Genomic DNA, 19,191 nt, shown 5'->3' with positions numbered 1-19,191 from the left:
CTTGGGTTTGATTCCCTAGTACTCACTTAACGCCAGATGCACAAAGTGGCACATGCATCTGAAATGTGTTTGCAGGGACAGAATTCTGGCCCACCCATACTCACTCTCTCTGTGTCTGCCTCTTTCTATGTGTCTGTTTGTCACTCTCTCAAATAAATAAATAAATATTTTTTAAATGATAAATGTTGTTTCCCTAAGGTACATGAGCCACACTAGCAAATTAATTAAACCCAATGAGTGGAAATGGGAACCTAGTCTCTGTGTGACGGGACAGAGGGGGCTTATAGCCAGCATGACAGTGATGGGGGAGGCAGTTTTAAGGACTGAGCCTTGAGCCTTTGGTCTGTGGAATTTTCAGGCAGATGGTGCCAGAATTGATTGGGTTCAAGGAAGCATGGCTGGTGCCTACCAAATAATTGGCTGCCCATTTGTTGGTAAAGAAGAATCGTGCATGCGTGTGTGCGTGCGTGCGTGTGTGTGTGTGTGTGTGTGTTGTTGTTGTTGTTGTTGTTGTTGTTGGGAATCAAACCCAGAGCCTTGTTCTACCACTCAGCCACACATCTTTGTAGTCAAAGAATCCTTTTGTTTTGTGATTATGGAATAAAACAGGTTTGATTCTCTAACAGGACTGGTAGTGCACTTAGGTTAGTTATGTGTATGTTTAACAGCCTAGGAGTCTTAAAAATATTTGTTATAAGGGCTGGAGAGATGGCTTAGCAGTTAAGGTGTTTGCTTGCAAAGCCAAAGGATCCCGGTTCGACTCCCTAGGACTCACGTAAGCCAGATGCACAAGGGGGCGCATGCATCCGGAGTTCGTCTGCAGCAGCTAGAGACCCTGGTGTGCTCATTCTCTCTCCCTCCCTCTTTCTCTCTCAAATAAATAAATAAAATATATTTTAAAATGATAATAAAATATTTGTTATGAAATGGGGACATTAACAATTACATACAATTGTGGGATGAGAATAAAAAGGGGAAGAGGCAGTGTTGGGATGTGGGTGGAGAACCTCAGCTGAAATTTAGTCGGGATTTCTGAAGTGAACTTCAACGCCACTACGCCACTGCCTCTGGTCATTCAGTGCGATTCAAGAACCCACCTTCTCCACAGATCTTATGTTGAGGCTAGGGAGACCGAGCTAAAGCCAAAGGCCCTGCCTAAGAGCCTTTCAAATCTGAGCCTCCAAAACCCAGCACCATTTACCAGCTGAGAAAATCCCTTGTTCAACAGAAGCGCACAGCCCAAAGGGGGACTCCTGATGATGCTATTAGCTTCAAATGGCTTCCAGTGGGAATCCACTCAGAGTAAGGCAAGAGGAGAGGAAGGTCCCACAGCATCTGAAGGGCATCCCTCTGGCTCCTGTTGCCAGGGCAATTGCAGCTGCTGGAGTATGATCTCCAGGGCCTCCAGGTATCCCTGCTGGAGTTCATACCCTAAGACAAAGTGTCCCACAACTTGGTCCCCAGGCTAGGGTAATGATGCACACCCTCAGGAGGCTGAGGCAAGAGGACTGTAAGTCAGAAGCCAGCCTGAGCTACGTAGCAAGACCCCATGTCCTGAGAACAAATGAAGAACGGAGTGCAACCTGTGTGTGTGAAATGTAGAAATTGGTAGGCCAGGCAAGGTGGCGCCCGCCTTTAGTCCCAGCACTCCAGAGGCAGAGGTAGGAGTATTACCATGAGTTCAAGGCTACCTTGAGACTATATAGTGAGTTTCAGATCAGCCTGGGCTATAGCAAGACCTTACTTCGAAAGAAAAGAAAAAAAAAATATATATATATATGTAGAACTTGAGGCTGGAGAAATTGCTTAATGGTTAAGGTGCTCGGCTGTGAAGTCTAACGACCCTAGTTTGATTCCCCGGTACCCACATAAAGCCAGATGCACAAAGCAGCCCATGCAGCATGGATCTGGAGCTCATGTGCAGTAGCTAGAGGCCCTGACGCACCCACACTCTTTCTCGCTGTCTGTGTTTCTCTGCTTGCAAATACATGAAATATTTTTGCAGTGGCTAGAGGCCCTGGAGTGCCCATTCTCTCTCTTTGTGTCTGTCTCTCTTTCGTCTCTCTCTGCTTGCAAATAAAATAAAATAAAATAAATACATCTTTTAAATGTAGAAGTTGGGGCCTGGGAAGATGTCTCAGTGGTAAAGGAGCTTCCTTGCAAAGCCTGATGTTCAATTCCCCAGCCACCCATGTAATGCCAGATGGTCATTTGTTGTCAATGACAAAAGACTCTAGTGTGTCCATACATACATACATGCAGATAAATACATTCTTGAAATGTAAAATTTGTCAAGATTCTTTTCTTTGAAGGACTGTCTTTGATGTTGATATCATAACCTGCCTATAAACACTCTTTTTATAATTTTTATTCATTTATTTGCAAGGAGAGAGAGAGAGAGAAGAAGAGAGAAAGAATGGGCATGTTGGGGCCTCTTGCTGCTGCAAACAAACTTCAGACACATGAGCCACTTTGTGCATCTGGCTTTATGTGGGTGCTGGGGAATCAAACCCAGGCTGTCAGGCTTTGTAAGCAAGTGCCTTAACCACTGAGCCATCTTTCCAGCCCTATAAGCACTCTTCTCATGGTAAAATAATGAGCAATTATCTCTGATATCTCTCTCATTTCAAAACTCAAAAGTGTGCAGTGGAAGGAAAAGACATGAAAATGGGTAAGATTTCTAGAGTGGTATAGGTGTCATGGTCTATACCTGGTATAATTAGGTGGCAGAACTTCCCAAAGGAGGTAACTTTTCAGCTAAGCCTTGAATTATCAGGGCACAGGTAGGAGGAGGGAGGGCAAAGGCATGGGAACAGACATGAGGGAAAGGCGTGCAGACTGAGCCCTGAGAAGTTGCCACCAGCATGTCACATGGAAGAGGAGTCACAACAGGCAACAAAGCAGGAGCAGCTGAGGCAGGCCAGGTAACAGGGGCAGTGACCCAAGAGAGCTGTCACTCCAGAATCAATGCCCTCAGCTTCAGGTATTAGCTGCTTGAGATGTGACGTTCCAAACTGAACACAGAAATGTGAATAAACGAGGAGGTGACCTATAGCTTGGGACTCACTCTCCAGAAAGACTTCAGAGTCTCCCTTAGGAAGCTTACTTGTGCTGGGTAAACATAACCAGGTCTTCCCCAGACTCCAGAATGATTCTGAGCCAATGCAGGTTCCTCAAAGCAGTTGTGTTCTCCAAAGACCATGATAGCACAAAAATAGCCACAAGGGCTGCAGAGATGGCTCAGCGGTTAAGACACTTGCCAGCAAAGCCTAAGTAAGGATCTAGGCACAAAGTGGTATATGCATCTGGAGTTCATATGCAGTGGCTGGAGGCCCCTGCACACCCATTCTTTTTTTTTTTTTTTTTTTTAAGGACAAGATTCATTTTATTCCTAGCTGCAAGGTACTCTGCAGATTAATGTACAAGTGCAAAAGAGTCTTCCCAAGATACTTCTCAGGACCATCAAACATTTAACAAGTTGAGACAAAACTGTCTCTGAAGAACATCTGCAAGACATACAAGGAGGGCTGGAGAGGTGGCTCAGCAGTTAAAGGTGCTTGATTGCAAAGCATGATGGCCTGGGATCAATTTCCCAGTACCCACATAAATCTAGATGAACAAAGTGGCACATGTGTCTGGAGTTTGCTTGTAGTGGCAAGAAGCCCTAGAGTTCCCATAACTCTCTTTCTCTTTCTTTCAAAATATATATATATATATATATATATATATGTATATATATATATATATATATATACATATATATATATATATATATATATATGGCATAATGGATTTAAGTGTCTCACTCATTACTGCAGGCATGCTTAAACCCAGGAAGTGTCACCCAAAGAAAAAGACCATCCACCTCTAGCCTCTGATGTTGGGAGTCAGATAATGTATGCCCAAGCGGGCCTGGAGCAAAATAAAATGCCAAGAGGCTGCCACCATCCTGGAATTCTCCCCAAATGTTGAGTCCATGAAAGAGCCTGCACACCCATTCTTTTTGTCTCTCTCTCTCTCTTTGACTCGGGCGGAAGGATGGGGTCTGCGTCGGGAAGGGGTCTGCGTCGGGAAGACAGTACCGGCTCAGGTGCAGTGGGGAACCCGGGTCATTGTCTTTACAGCCACTGGTCCGGAAACAAGTGGATGGACGCGCCTCCGGTGCCCCCGAACAGAACCCGTGAGCAGGTCCAGAGGGTACGGAGAGTGCCGGCGGCCGGTGGGTGCCCCCGAAGGCCCCAGGCGAAATGTCTCCAAGCCGGAAGAGAGTGCGTGTCTGTTGAAAAGTCAGTATTGCACCAGAGCCGCTGAACAATTAAAGAATAATCCACGACCCAAGTGTTACCTGAAACAGGTGTCTATGAAGCAGCTCGAGAATACGAGGTTACTGACAAGGACAAGCTTGGCAGAAACGATGGAACAAATTCGACGGGAAACCACCACTGATCCCGAGGAGGACCTGAACAAACTAGATGACAAGGAGCTCGCTAAAAGGAAGAGCATCGTGGATGAACTTTTTGTGAAAAATCAGAAGAAAAGGGATGATCCAGATTTTGTTTATGACACTGAGGTTGAGTTCCCACAGGATGCACAGCTGCAGGCCTGTGCTGGGACACACAATCATCTGATGACTTCTGATACCTAACACTTAACTTACTGGCTAGCAACATATCCATGCTTCTACAAATAATACAGATTTGTTGGAGAAAATTATTGTTTGCTAAATGTACATATGTTGGGTCATAAAACCAGTATTTTACATCTAGTATGTAGGCCTGTGAGTAATATAAGAAAAACAATATAGCAGTCTGTCTGTAAGGTGCTTGTAATCTAATCAAGGATAACTCAAAGATTTGTGAAAAGATGAACAGTATGAAGCAGTGCCACATGCTTGATAAAGACTAAAGAATGTCAGATCAGGGCTGGAGAGATGGCTTAGTGGTCAAGCGCTTGCCTGTGAAGCCTAAGGACCCCGGTTGGAGGCTCAGTTCCCCAGGTCCCACGTTAGCCAGATGCACAAGGGGGCGCACGCGTCTGGAGTTCGTTTGCAGAGGCTGGAAGCCCTGGCGCGCCCATTCTCTCTCTCTCTCCCTCTATCTGTCTTTCTCTCTGTGTCTGTTGCTCTCAAATAAATAAATAATAATAATAATAAAAAAAGAATGTCAGATCATAGGTGACTGGGGTAAAATAGTTGGGAAGATGTTTTCCTTCAGTGGAAAAATGGGCCTTTAGCCCTTGAAATGTTAAACTTATGCAGGAATCCAGATGAGAGCAACTGAAGAAAGGGGAAGGACATGGCAATGACACAGGAACTAGAAATATTTATTTGAAGAAGAGTGAGCCAAGTACCATTTGACAAGATTGGGATCATCCTTGTGCACTATGTGCTCTGTGTGTTGACGTCAGGAGAAGAGTGCTGTCAAATGTCCGGCAGCTGTAAGTGGGTGCCGTGTGATGGACAGCAGGGCGGTTCTGTCCTTGAATCAGGATATAAATACCAAAGAAACTCTGAAACCCAGAACCTCTTCCCGTAAGTGAGAAGTTGGTAAAATGGGAAATCTACCCATAAAAATAAATAATAGGTACTGCCAGTTTTAGACGTGTTTATGAGTTTGAGTGTACAGAAGAGGATCTTTGTTTAACAAGGTAATGTATGCGCAAATATATTTGTTCTTATGTAGTTGGTAGAACTCTTATGTCCTCTACAAGGAAATTATTTATTAAATAAAGCTGTAAAAAGTGAATAAATAAATAAATTTTAAGCAGTCATGCATTGAGAATAGTGGTTCCCACACTGGATTAGAATGACAGGTTTTCTATACACGGTGTAGCAAGTGAGGCCATTTGTCCATAAGCCCAGGGGACTCTCTGTTGGAGTGCAGTGAGACTTACTTTCCCCTATCACCCAATTTGGTTTTATTTTAGGGCCCCTGTTTTGCTGGTGTGGATGCAAAACACAGCTGTCTCTTCAAAGGGGGTGAGATAATTTATTCTGAGCCAAATATGAGTGACCATGGCCACAGAACATGGATTCAGGTTGCCCCTAATGACACGTTTTAATGTAGAAGTAGTTACATGAGCTTTTCTTAGTCACTGAACAAAAGAAAGTCATAAATCAAATCATTTACCAAATACATTGACGGATACCACAGTACATATGTTATAGCAAAGTGTAGAAATCTCTGTTGTAAGTCTAAGATGCTATCTGATGACATTTAAAAACATGTTTTATTTATTTATTTGAGAGGGAAAGAGGGAGAGAGAGAGAGAGAGAGAGAGAGAGAGAGAGAGAGAGAGAGAGAGAGAATGGGTGTGCCAGGACCTCCAGTCACTGCAAATGCACTCAGACACATGTGCTACCTTGTACATCTTGGCTTACGTGGGTACTGGGGAATCGAACCTGGGTCCTTAGGCTTTGTAGGCAAACACCTTAACCATTAAGTCATCTTTCCAGCCCCTGATGATATTCTTTTTGAAGGACAAGGTAGGCAAGATTTATTTTAGGCAAGAAAGTAGAGCACAAAGCTCTAGAGTTTGTAGGGGCCCCAAGCGGGTAATCTGCAGAATGACTTCAACCAGGTTTTCTCATAACCTTGAGGCTGTAACTAGGCAACCTCATCAAGTTGGGGTGAACTGTAAAAGTTAACTTTTGCTTGTTTGCTTGTTTTTTTTTAAGGTCAATGCCAGCTGTCTTCCTCAATCATTCTCAATTTTATTTTTTTAATAATTAAATATCTTTATTATATTTTAAATTGCATTATCTACATGCTAGATTCACAATGAGAAACCACAGTTCATCCTAGAATGAGTTCTTATAATGAGTTCTTATAATAAACTATTGGTCAAATCATTTGGAGCTTTATTTTTTTATGTCGTTTTACTTTTAAAATATGTAGATATTTTGTACCAATTAATTACAGAAATGTAAAAAGAAATAAAATTATTTTCTCAATGCAAAAGAAATATGATATCTCATGTAAAGTGCCCCAATGCTACGCCTGCCCTATTTTTCCATTATACCTAACTTTCATTTTGCAAAGCCTTTTATGAATGTGATTTTTTTTTATACTGAAAAGCTTTTGAAGGTAATGTTTTATAAGAGATGGAGAGCTGGCTCAATCTCATAATGGAAGGTAGAAGAGGAGAAAAATCAGTTTTTCTCTTTTTAGTAATATATATTAAATGATCAGTGTGATTTGAGAAAATACATGAAAAGCTTGAACTACCAAAATGATTAAAAAATAATAACTCCTTAGAAAACTCACTTAGAGAGTCCCTAGGTCAAGTTTATTTTTTTAAATATTTTATTTATTTGAGGGGGGGGGCAGGAGAACAGGCATGCCAGGGCCTCCAGCAAATGAACTCCAGATGCATGCACCACCATGTGCATCTGGCTTATATGGGTTCTGGGGAGTCAAATCTAGGTCTTTAGGCTTCACAGGCAAGTGCCTTAACTGCTAAGCAATCTCTCCAGCCCCTGTACTAATTAAGTTTAAATGTATATGGAGGACCTTGATTGGACAGTGGGTCAGGGAGAAGAACGAGGACTCATAATGGGTCTGCCAGCATTGGCGGAGACAAGAGGAATAGGGACCCTGCCAAAAAATCCCAGAAGGAGGAAGAACGAGCAAGTCAGTTACCTCTGATCACCATCTATATGAATCAGGGTTACATGCATGCTGAAATTATTCCGGTCTGGCCAGAGCAGGCTGACATCTGTTCTTTGGGGACCTAAGTAACTGCCTAAAAAGAAGGCTGCCTTCCTCCTAATCTGTATCATCCCCCATCCTTAGAAGTAACCCTAACTGCCATTAGGGAAATGGGGGTGACAGCCACTCTAACTTCTTCAGGCTGAAGAGCATCACAGAATGTGGCAGAGATCCCTCTGAGGGAATCTATCTAAAGGCCCCCAATAAAGAGGCTCTGCCATTTTGTCTTTGTGAGCACATCTGATGTCTCATCACCATTGTATATAGGCCATTTTCTTTTGAAACCTTGATTTCATGTTTACAAGATAAACAGTAAGTCTATTATGATTGTTATCAAGACAGTAGGAAATGATTCTGTTCTGTTGGGAGCAGGCATAAATTTCATGTTAAAACTAAGTAGTGGGGGCTGGAAAGATGATTTAGCTGTTAAGGCACTTGCCTACAAAGCCTAAGGACCAAAGTTCATTTCTACAAGTACCGCATAAACCAGACGCACAAGGTGGCACATGCATCTGGAGTTTGTTTGCAATGGCTAGAGACCTGGCATGCCCATTCTTTCTTCTCTCCCTCTCTCTGTTTCAAATAAATAAATAATAGAACCAGGTAATTGTAAGACAAAATAAATATAAGTCAATGTTGTCTATTTTAAAAATAAATAAATAAGGCAGGGCATGGTGGCGCATGCCTTTAATCCCAGCACTCACGAGGCAGAGGTAGGAAGATTGCTGTGAATTCAAAGCCACACTGAGACAACATAGTGAATTCCAGGTCAGCCTGAGCGAGTGAGACCCTATCTCAAAAAAGGAAAGTTAAAAAAAAAAAAAAAAAACTTTAAAAACTAAGCATTGGGCTGGAGAAATAGCTCAGCAGTTAAGGCACTTGACTGCAAAGCCTAATGACCAGAGTTCAATTCCCCAGTACCCACGTAAAGCCAGATGCACAAAGTGACACGTGTCTGGACTTCATTTGCAGTGGCTGGAGATCCTGGTGCACCCATTCTCTCTCTCTCTCTTTCTGTCTCTCTCTTTCTATGCCAGATCCCCACAAGTTCAAAGCCACCCTGAGGCTTCATAGTAAATTCCAAAACTCTTCCTCAAAAAAACAAAACAAAGCAAAACAAAAAACACCCTTAGGGGTTGGAGAGATGGCTTAGTGGTTAAGTGCTTGCCTGTGAAGCCAAAGGACCATGGTTCGAGGCTCAATTCCCCAGGACCCACGTTAGCCAGATGCACAAGGGGGCGCACACATCTGGAGTTCATTTGCAGGGCTGAAGCCCTGGCGCACCCATTCTCTCTCTCTTTCTCTCTATATCTGCCTCTTTCTTACTCTGTCGCTCTCAAATAAATAAAAAAATTAAAAAAATTAAAACACCCTAAGTAACTCTTAGCATGCACGTCATCTGCTAGGACGAGTCGGGAACTTGATGTGCACGTGGCTTCCTATGGAAGCATTGAAGACCTTTTCCTCTATACGCTCCTCATGAAAACTGTCCATTGGTTAGAGACTAACCTCTGAGTCTCCATGATGAAGAGGACAGGTGACTTACTAGAGCTATAGGAGCCTTTATAAGTATCCCATCATGCTGGACGTCGTGGCACATGCCGTTAATCCCAGCATTTGGGAAACAGAGGTAGGAGGATTGTTGTGAGGTGGAGGCCACCCTGAGACTACATAGTAATGTGCAGGTCAGCCTGGGCTAGAGCAAGACCTGACTTCAAAAAAACAAATAATAAAAAATAAAAATAAATGTATCCCATCATGATATTCTTAGTTTGGGGGGCTGGTGGAAGCTAGTGGTCTGTTAAGTTGATGTATTTCAAAGGTTTTCCCTAACAGTCAAATGAATGCTAGGTCAGGCACAGAGGTGGGCAATGAGTGGCTAGAAAAAAAACTAAGATTGTCCAAGATAATGATGCAAGATTTTATGTCCTGGGAATGACTAAATTCCATAACGATGCAGAAGATCCCAAGTCTACGGACTCCAACTTTTAGATTCTTATCCGAGTTAGCAAAGAATTGAAAACATGGACTACAATAAAGGTAAATTAAGAATTATGAGGTGTATTTTAGGAGAGTTAGGATCCAAGGAGAAAACTAGCTGAAAGGCCCAAACCAGAAAAGAATTCTCCCTCTTACTCAGCTGGAAAGGAGGAGGGGAGATAGAGAAAATCTCCTTCACTTAGAAAAATCTCTGAAGAATGCACACACACACACACACACACACACACACACACACACAGAGAGAGAGAGAGAGAGAGAGAGAGAGAGAGAGAGAGAGAGAGAACAAAACATGAAAACCCAAGCCACAAGATCCCCTTCACATAAGCAATCAGAGAGGATTAAGAGACAGTGAAGGACTCAGAGACTGAAAGAGATCATACAAGTAGTAAAACAGGAAAGCATCCTAAAACAAAAACAGACAGGAAAGTGGCCATACAAGAAGAAATCCTCTCCTTCCCAGTCTTCCTGAGAAGGGGGAGAGAGACTTCATTGCACCCTTGTGCTTGGATGGATCCAGAAGATGAAGGGGATGAAGGAGAAGGAGGAGGAGGAGAAAAAGAGAGGATTACACAGGTGGTTAGGCTCCTTTATACAGATCCAACATCCAGTTAGAATGAGCCTTGTCATCAGACTTAGGTGTGCTAAGCTGAGGAAGAAGCAGGAAGCTACTGCTGAGGCACATTGAGTGCAACCATGTTGGATAAGAATGGACCAGACATGGGTTCTAGTCCAACCATGGCCGGCAAGGGACAAGGGACCATCCATGGTCTCTTTGGGCCTTTGTGTCTGGCTGTCTGCCTGTAAAAATCTATCTTGCTTCTGTTCCTCTTTCAATAATTTGGTTCTAGATATGCAACATCCCAACTCTTTGCAGCCACAAAGTGCTTTTATCTATTTATTTATGAGAGAGAGCAAGAGAAAAGGGCAAAGAGAGTATGAGTGTGCCAGGGCCTCCTGCCCCTGTCAATAAACTCCAGATGCATGAGCCACTTTGTGCATCTGGCTTTATATGGGTACTGGGGAACCAAATCCAGGCCATCAGACTTTGCAAGCAAGTGTCTTTAACTGCTGAACCATCTCTCCAGCCCCCTGAAGTTCTAATCAATCAATCAGTTTTGGATCTTTGGTAGAGATGTGGCTTTTCTTTCCTAAGAGCTTCAATTTGCATTAGATGGCAAAAGCATCATGTGAGGCTGGAGAGATGGCTTAGCAGTTAAGGTGTTTGCCTGCGAAGCCTAAGGACCCAGGTTTGACTCCCCAGAACCTAGGTAAGCCAGAACACATGGTGGCACATGCATCTGGAGTTTGTTTGTAGTGGCAGGAGGCTGGTGTACCCATTCTTTCTCTCTCTCTCAAATAAATAAATAAAAATTAAAAAGTCATGTCAGGTAATGTGGGGTACTTGTCCCTTTCATGGAGCTTTCTCTGATTTCTGGGGATATTAATCAGAGGCTTATTATTAAGGAATGAGTGTCCCACCTGTCCTTATAGCTGGCACTGAGAAAGGGATTACCGACAGCAAGCTATAAGAGCAGGTGGGATACAAATGTGTCTGTCACTCAGTAAATGGTACTGGGCATCTGGCTGTTGGCTGCCCTATCTATCTGGGAGGATGGCCTGCAGCTTGAAACTTGAATAGAGTAATAAGGATTAGGGGTTCCCTCTCAGGGTCATTCCTCTACCAGAGAGACTCCACTGCCCTTAGAGATGGATGCCAACATCTTTAAGCAATACAGCAGCCCTTTCTGTTTGCAAAGGCATATGATTTGAAATGCAAAAGCCAAGAATGAAAAATTTTTTCTTCTAATTTCAGCACTTTCCCCTGAGGCATTAAGAACTCTCGGCTCAGTTGCCTGAATTGAGTCAAAGGAACCACATTTGGGCCTGGCTATTTTCATGATGATTAAAACAAAACTACCAGGTTCTGGGTTCAAGATAGAAGACATTAGGGAAACTGTTTTTCTGGGCCCAAGACTTCTATTTAACACCAGGAGTGAAGGACTCAGAAACCAGAGGAATGCCATGACAGGCTTCAGAGTCACCAGTAGGCCTAAGTTTCTGTTTCCCAGCAAGGTTTAAATAAGAATTGAACAGTTACTGAAAAAAGATCACAAATTGCTTATGCCATATATTTCTATAGTCATAAGACAAGTTGCTTAAGCTCCTCAAACACACATAGCCAATCACAATAAAGATTACCTAATCTGCTTGAACTTCCCCTAGCCCCCTGCCCACCAGCTCTGCTCCCCAGCATCCTAAGCCTACCAGAAAAGTACAAGTGCAGTCACTACTTAAATCTATCAATCATGGAACCATTCCCCTACTTCTTTGTTCAAATCCCTATAAAAACCTGCCCCCCCCTGCAGCTCAGGGCTCTTGTGCAGATCCACTGCATTGGTGAAGTCAAGAGTCTGAGCTTAAGCCTGAAATAAAGCTCCTTGCCTTTGCATACGTGTTTGGTTCTCCTTGGTGGTCACTGGGGGCGCCGAGAACTGGGCATAACAGGAGAAAATGGTTTATCTGAAGCAAAAATGAAAGGAGCCTTGGAATCCTGAGTCAGGGGAGGGAAGGTGGGAGTCTTAAAGGTTTGTGGGGAGAGGAGGAGGAATCTCACACTACAGTGGTAGGGACTTGTCTGGGACTTGACTGAAATGGGAACTGAGGAATGAGGCATTTCCTTCCCAGCTCGGGTCCAATGCGATCTACCCAGTGACCCTAACAGTAGGTCATCTCAAAGTCCCAGATCTAGTCTGAGCTCGGCTGGTGGGGTGGGGGAGAGAAGAGGAGGGAAGATAAAACAGCTGCCTTGACATCTTTTGGCAGGGGGTGGGGGAGGTTGGTTGGTTTTTCGAAGTAGGGTCTCTTTCTAGCCCAGGCTGACCTGGAATTCACTCTGTAGTCTCAGGGTGGGCTCAAACTCACGGGGATCCTCCTACCTCTGCCTCCTGAGTGCTGGGATTAAAGGCATGTGCCGCCATACCCCAGCTCCATCTTGACATGTTCTAAAAGCCAAAGAAGCAAACCCAGCTGCCTCTAATGAAGACAAGTAAGTTATGCAAAGTGCTCAGGAGCAGGCTGCAGCACTTGCTTTCTTGCTCTCTGGCTGGTCTTCCTTGAGGTGTTGATCTCTCAATATGTGACCTTGCTTTGGAGTATGTAGGAGGTGCCTTCTCATTGCTGAGACAAAACACTTGACCAGAAGCAATTTACGGAAGGAAAGAGTGCATTTTGACTCACAGTTTGCAGGGGCAGGGGGGGGGGGAGGGAAGGGCGGGGGGGAGGGCGGGGGTTGTTCTTTCATAGCTGAGAAAGCATGGCAGGACGACACAGCCGGGTACCACATCTCCACAGCGGCAGGGAGGAAGTAGAGTGAGTTGCGTACAGCAAGTGGGGCTGAGCTAGAACCCCCAGAGGCCCGCCCCCAGACACAAACTTCCTCCAGGAAGGCTCCCACATCCCACATGTCCATATATTTATGGACTAGCTAGTTCCACTAGCCAGGGATTAAGTTTGAGGCCCCCAAGGATGGGGCAGTAAGGAGTTATACAGAGGATTCACAGCCCTGGACACATTTGGAGGTACCTGTCGCAGCTGTGGGGGGAGGGGAGAGGCAGCTTTCTTAAAACCTCATGCCAAATAAGTATGAGTGCTTGAGTTTGTATCTCCAGAACCCATGTAAATCCCAAAGCTGTAGCAAGCATCTGTTTTGCCAGCATGCCTCACGGTAAGAAGGGAGGTGAAAACCAGGAAACTCATCACTCACTGGTCAGCTAACCTGGCAAACCCAGCAGTGAACAAGAGACACACATCAAGCAAGGTGGAAGGGGAGGACTGACACCCAGACTTGTCCTCTGACCTCCACAGGTATGTGCATGCCAGCATTTACACACATGAACGTACACACACACATGAACTAAGAATGAATAGAAAAAGTAAGCTCCCAAATGTATTTTTGGTGCCAATACGCTACTATTAGCAGTAAATACATATCTGCAATCAATGCATATTCATTAAAAATATCTTAAAACTAGGGGCTGGAGAGATAGCTTAGCAGTTAAGGCACTTGTCCACAAAGCCAAAGGACCTCGGTTCAATCCCCCAGGAACCATGTAAGCCAGATGCACAAGGTGGCACATGCATCTGGAGTTTGTTTGCAATGGCTGGAAACCCTGGGGTGCCCATTCTCTCTCTCTTTCTTTTACTCTTGTCTCTTTCCCTCTCAAAAATAAATAAATAAATAAATAATAAAATATTTTAAAAGACTGAGAGTCTCTTAAAAAAGATCTTAAAAGGGAAGCAGAGGTAGGAGCATCGCCGTGAGTTCGAGGCCACCCTGAGACTACATAGTGAATTCCAGGTCAGCCTGAACCAGAGTGAGACCTTACCTTGAAAAACAAACAACAAAAAAAAGATCTTAAAACTAAAAACACGATGAAAATTTCTAATAACATTTTAATCATGCTGCATCTGTCCATTACATAGTGTTGCATTACGTGTATCATGAGAATATCTTTTTGTTGTTCTTTTCTTCTGAAATAGGGTCTCACTCTAACCCAGGGTGACCCAGAATTCACTGTGTAGTCTCAGGCTGGCCTCAAATTCACAGCGATCCTCCTACCTCTGCCTCCCAAGTGCTGGGATCTAAGGCATGTTCCACCATGCCCAGCTTGAGAAGTTTTTAAAAAATATTTTTATTTTAAGCAGAGAGAGAGATTGAGGATGGGTATCAGGGCCTCTTGCCACTGCCAATGAACTCCAGTTACATGAACAACTTTGTGCATCTGGCTGTACATAGATATTGGGGAATCAAACCCCAGATGTCAGGATTTGTAACCAAGTACCTGTAACTGCTGAGCCATTGCTCCAGCTCTGAGAATATTTTTTGTTATAAACATAAATTAATATTTTAATATTTTATTTTTATTTATTTACTTGAGAGAGGAAAAGACACAGGAGACAGAGAGGGAGAGAGGAAGAGAGAGAGAATTGGGCACGCCAGGACCTCCAACCACTGCAAACAAACTCCAGATGCATGTGCCAACTTGTGCATCTAGCTTACGTGGAACCTGTGGAATCGAACCTGGGTCCTTTCGCTTTGCAGGCAAGCACCTTAACCACTAAGCCATTTCTCCAGCCCATAAATTAATTTTTAAAACAGGGTCTCAGCCGGGCATGGTGACACACAACTTTAATCCCAACACTCAGGAGGCAGAGGTAGGAGGATTGCAGTGAGTTCAAGGGTACCCTAAAGCTACATAGTAAATTCCAGGTCAGCCTGGGCTAGAGTAAGACCCTACCTCAAAAAAAAAAAAAAAAAAAAGCCGGACGTGGTGGCACATGCCTTTAATCCCAGCACTCGGGAGGCAGAAGTAGGAGGATCGCCGTGAGTTCAAGGCCACCCTGAGAATGCAGAATGAATTCCAGGTCAGCCTGAGCTAGAGTGAGACCCTACCTCAAAAAAACAAAACAAAACAAAAAAACCAGGATCTCATGTATCCCATGCTGGCCTTGAACTCACTGTGTAGTGAAGGATGATCTTGAACTTCTGACCGTTCTGCCTCCACCTCCTGAGGGTGCTGGGATTATAAGCATGCATCGCCATTCTCGCTACAAGCATATATATTGAATGTAATGACCCCAGTGGTCTGTGGTTTGCACTCCTGGTTGCTCTGAGCCCCAATTCATCCATCTCTCGGAAGCTTGAGGAGTTCCCTTTTTAGAGGCCTCCAGTCAGAACACCTAATATTTGTGGTTTCAACACAGAAATGAATTTCAGGAAGAGCCTATTGGCTCATGAAGCAGATTTGGAGATTTCACTAAAAGATAGCAAGGTACTTCCAAAACAGAGAAAAAAGAGCCGGGCGTAGTGGTGCACGCCTTTAATCCCAGCACTCGGGAGGCAGAGGTAGGAGGATCACCATGAGTTTGAGGCCACCCTGAGACTACATAGTGAAGTCCAAATCAGCCTGGGCTAGAATGAGATCCAACCACGGAACACCAAAAAATGAAATAAACAATAAAAATAAAAGAGTGTAACTTGTAATAAGGTTATAAGTAGAAAGACTTCTTCCTTTACTAAACAAACCCCATATGGTGTGATGGTACTGTCCCAGACCTAGGATTGAGAGGAAAGTGCTAACAATTCAAGGTTTTATCTTGGTGGATCATTTTGCCTCCATTAGTGGTGTTTATAGTGCATTTTTGTTGGGGGGGGGGCGTGCATATGTGTGTGCACACCCATGTGTGTGGGGTGCTCTATAGAGGAGCTCTGCTTCCCTTCTTGAGGCTGTCTTCACTAACTCTGTCTCTCATTCCTCACAGCCATGATGGAGCAAACGCTACAGCTTTAGGGCTTGCTCTCCTAGTAATCCCACAGGGTGAATGAAGGAGAGAAGGTCATTTATCCAAATCGAAACTAGCAAGGCAGACCTAAGGAGAGCATGGACACACTGTCAGAGACCCAGGCAGGAAAGCCACGGGGGTGGGGGGCTGGCAGGAGAAGGGGCCAGGAAGCTGAGGAAATAGCTGGGCTCAGAGATAGGGAGGTGTGAGGGAAGGCAAGGCTCCCTGGAGGCCGGAGGAGGCGCAGACACGGAGGTGACCCTTACACTGCTCAGGCTGGTGTAGGGAGGATGAGTCTGGAAAGACGATGGGGCCCGATTATGAAAGGTCTTACGTGAGGCAGAGATTCCCTCCATAAAGAGCAGTGGGCGATGTTACAAGATATGTTTAATGAGAACATACTGGAAAGCGGCACTTTCACTACAGTGCCTCAACCCTTAGAACATAGCTCTGTGCAAATCAAGGCTCATTGCAGTCTGCCTCTTAACGTCCTTCCTCCCAAGCCCTTAGCGGGCCGCCCCGTTCCCATGAGGGTTCTTATTCCCACTCACAGGGCAGCCACATGCAAAACTGCAGTTGGGCCGGGAGAAGGCTGCTCCCAGAAGCATTAGTGACACCCACAGGGCACAGGACGAGGCAGAAGGCCCGGGCCCTCGCCTGGACGCTTGACCTTGGTTCAGGCACTCTGTGGATCTTGGTTTCTTTGTAAAGTGAGAAACTGAAGACCTGTGCAGAGCTGTGAACACTGAACAAGTGTATCCAGCAAAGAGGAGGGCGTTGATTTTATTTATTTATTTTGTTTATTTTTATTTATTTATTTGAGAGTGACAGACAGAGAGAGAAAGAGGCCGATAGAGAGAGAATGGGCGCGCCAGGGCCTCCAGCCGCTGCAAATGAACTCCAGATGCATGTGCCACCTCGTGCATCTGGCTAACATGGGTCCTGGGGAATCGAACCTCGAACCAGGGTCCTCAGGCTTCACAGGCAAGCACTTAACCGGTAAGCCATCTCTCCAGCCCCTATTTTTCATTTATTTACTTAAGAGAGAGGGGCAGATAGAGAGTGAGAGAGAGAATGGGTGTGCCAGGGCCTCTAGCAAGGGAACTCCAGATACATGTGCCACCTTGTGCATCTGGCTTTACGTGAGTACTGGGGAATCAAATCTGGGTCCTTTTGGCTTTGCAGGCAAGCACTTTAACCTCTAAGCCATCTCTCCAGCCCTAGAATTTATTTATTTATTTATTTATTTTTATTTTAGTTTGAGACAATTTATTTATTTATTTTTATTTTAGTTTGTTTGAGACAAGACTCAGTATATAGCCCAGGCTGGCCTTGGACTCAGGATCCTCTGCTTCAACCTCCTGAGTGCTGGGATTTGTAAGGAAAGTGTAAGAGAAAAGCAAAGGAGAACATCGTACTTGATCTCTACAGACAGACTGGTTATTGAGAGAAACAGCGAGGGGCAGCAGCCTTCCTATGGGATGAAGGCTGAAGCACTGAGCCAGGCTGGGGCGCTAGGTTATAAGGAGGATCCTAAGAAAAACAGACTGGACCAGCTGTAGGTCCAAGGAAGTAGATAAGGAACTATAGTTATTTGTGTCTTTACTCAGAATAAGCATTTTTGGCAAAAATTGTCTAGAGAGGATATCCCACCAGACAGTTTCTATTCCCTCAAGGTTTTCTGAGCTAAGGGAAGTTTGTCATTCATTCAGGAGTAGACAGGCCCTTCAAGGCCAAGCTTCTGAAGTTTATTGCCTGCTGGTCTGAGGGATAGTTATTAACTCTTTAGTTCCCTGCAGTTTTGGAAGGCTAGTAACCCTTCGGGGTTATTCCACGTGTGTGTCACTATGTCTGTCACCATGCCCAGCTCACTTTATTTATTTACTTACTTCCTTCCTTACTTATATTTTCATTTGTTTATTTGGGTTGACAGACAGAGGGAGAGTATAGGTATGCCAGTTGCTCATGGCACTGCAACAAATCCCAAATGCATGCACCATTTTGTGCATCTCTCTTTACATGGGTAGCCATGGTATTGAACTCAGGCCAGCAAGCTTTGCAAACAGGCACCTTTAACTGCTGAGCCATCCCCTGAGGCCCTCTGGCTCACTGTCAGGAAGTTCTTTCCAGTGCCTGCTAGACGCTGTACCTTGTGCCCAAGATACAGGTCTGAGAAGAGGATCTAACCTGTACGGTCCTTACCTCCTCATGGAAACAGAAGTGCCTCCCACTTGGGACCCTGAGGTAGAAAACAGGCTCCTGTGTTTCCACAGGAAACAGAGGCGGCAGTTGAGTGACACTGGGCTAAGGAAGCCAGGATTCATACTCTGCCATCTGCAGCTGCCAAAAAGCAGTGGTGTGCACACAAGTCTCAGGTGAAACCCCCATCTGAGTCAAAAGGTGGATGGCATGGGCTCAGTCCTCTCACATGCATATTAGCCCAGATTCTGGAAGGTTTTAAGGAGGGAAAGAGCACTGAATAAACATTATAGCTTGTTTGCATATTAATGACCCTATCTCACCCATGAGCTGGGAACCTTATGAGGCTTAAGACAGGGTGTGTGCCCTGTGCAATCCACTTACCCTTTGGTGTTCTGCTTGGAAGCCACACAGAACTGATTTCTACCATCAGCTGGCTACTTTCTGCTGTGTGACTTGACAGGTCACCCACTAGTCTCCGGTCTCAGGGCACAGGAACAGTTATACCCAGGCCAGAGCACTGGGAGATAATTAAGATTGTCTGTTTAACATGGTTTCCACTCCATAGAGGCAGCTACGGTGACTGTTATTGTGACCTTTGACTGGGTGAGGAGGTGGACTCTGGGTAAGTGTCCAATTTCTTCACTTGTAGACCACTCATCCCTAATTCTGCTTGGAATGTGTTGGTGCCCAGTGCTGCCTGAAGACAAGTGTGTTGCTGTAACAAATACGTAGAGGAGTCATCTGAGAGAAGGAAGGAGTTGCTTTGGCTCACAGTGGTGGAGGTGTCAGACTGGCTGGCTCCAGTGTTTCTGTGCTGTTGAGGCAGAACATCATGGAGGAAGAAGTATGATGGGGAACAGCTGCTCACATCATGGTGGCCAGGAATCAGAGAATGGCTTTCCAGAAGGATCTCTACTTTGCCTTTTTTATTCCATCT

General features: G+C 44.6%; 1 pseudogene; it reads left to right on the top strand.

Moving 5' to 3' along the window:
- Nucleotides 1-4,038: 4,038 nt before the first annotated feature.
- On the top strand, nucleotides 4,039-4,638 carry LOC123458498 (annotated as a pseudogene).
- The last annotated feature ends 14,553 nt before the right edge of the window (nucleotides 4,639-19,191 follow it).

The sequence above is a fragment of the Jaculus jaculus genome, chromosome 1 (genome assembly GCF_020740685.1).
Source record: "Jaculus jaculus isolate mJacJac1 chromosome 1, mJacJac1.mat.Y.cur, whole genome shotgun sequence".
Taxonomy (NCBI): domain Eukaryota; kingdom Metazoa; phylum Chordata; class Mammalia; order Rodentia; family Dipodidae; genus Jaculus; species Jaculus jaculus.
The sequence above is the reverse complement of the archived record's forward strand: the minus strand, read 5'-3'. Positions and strand labels throughout refer to the sequence as shown.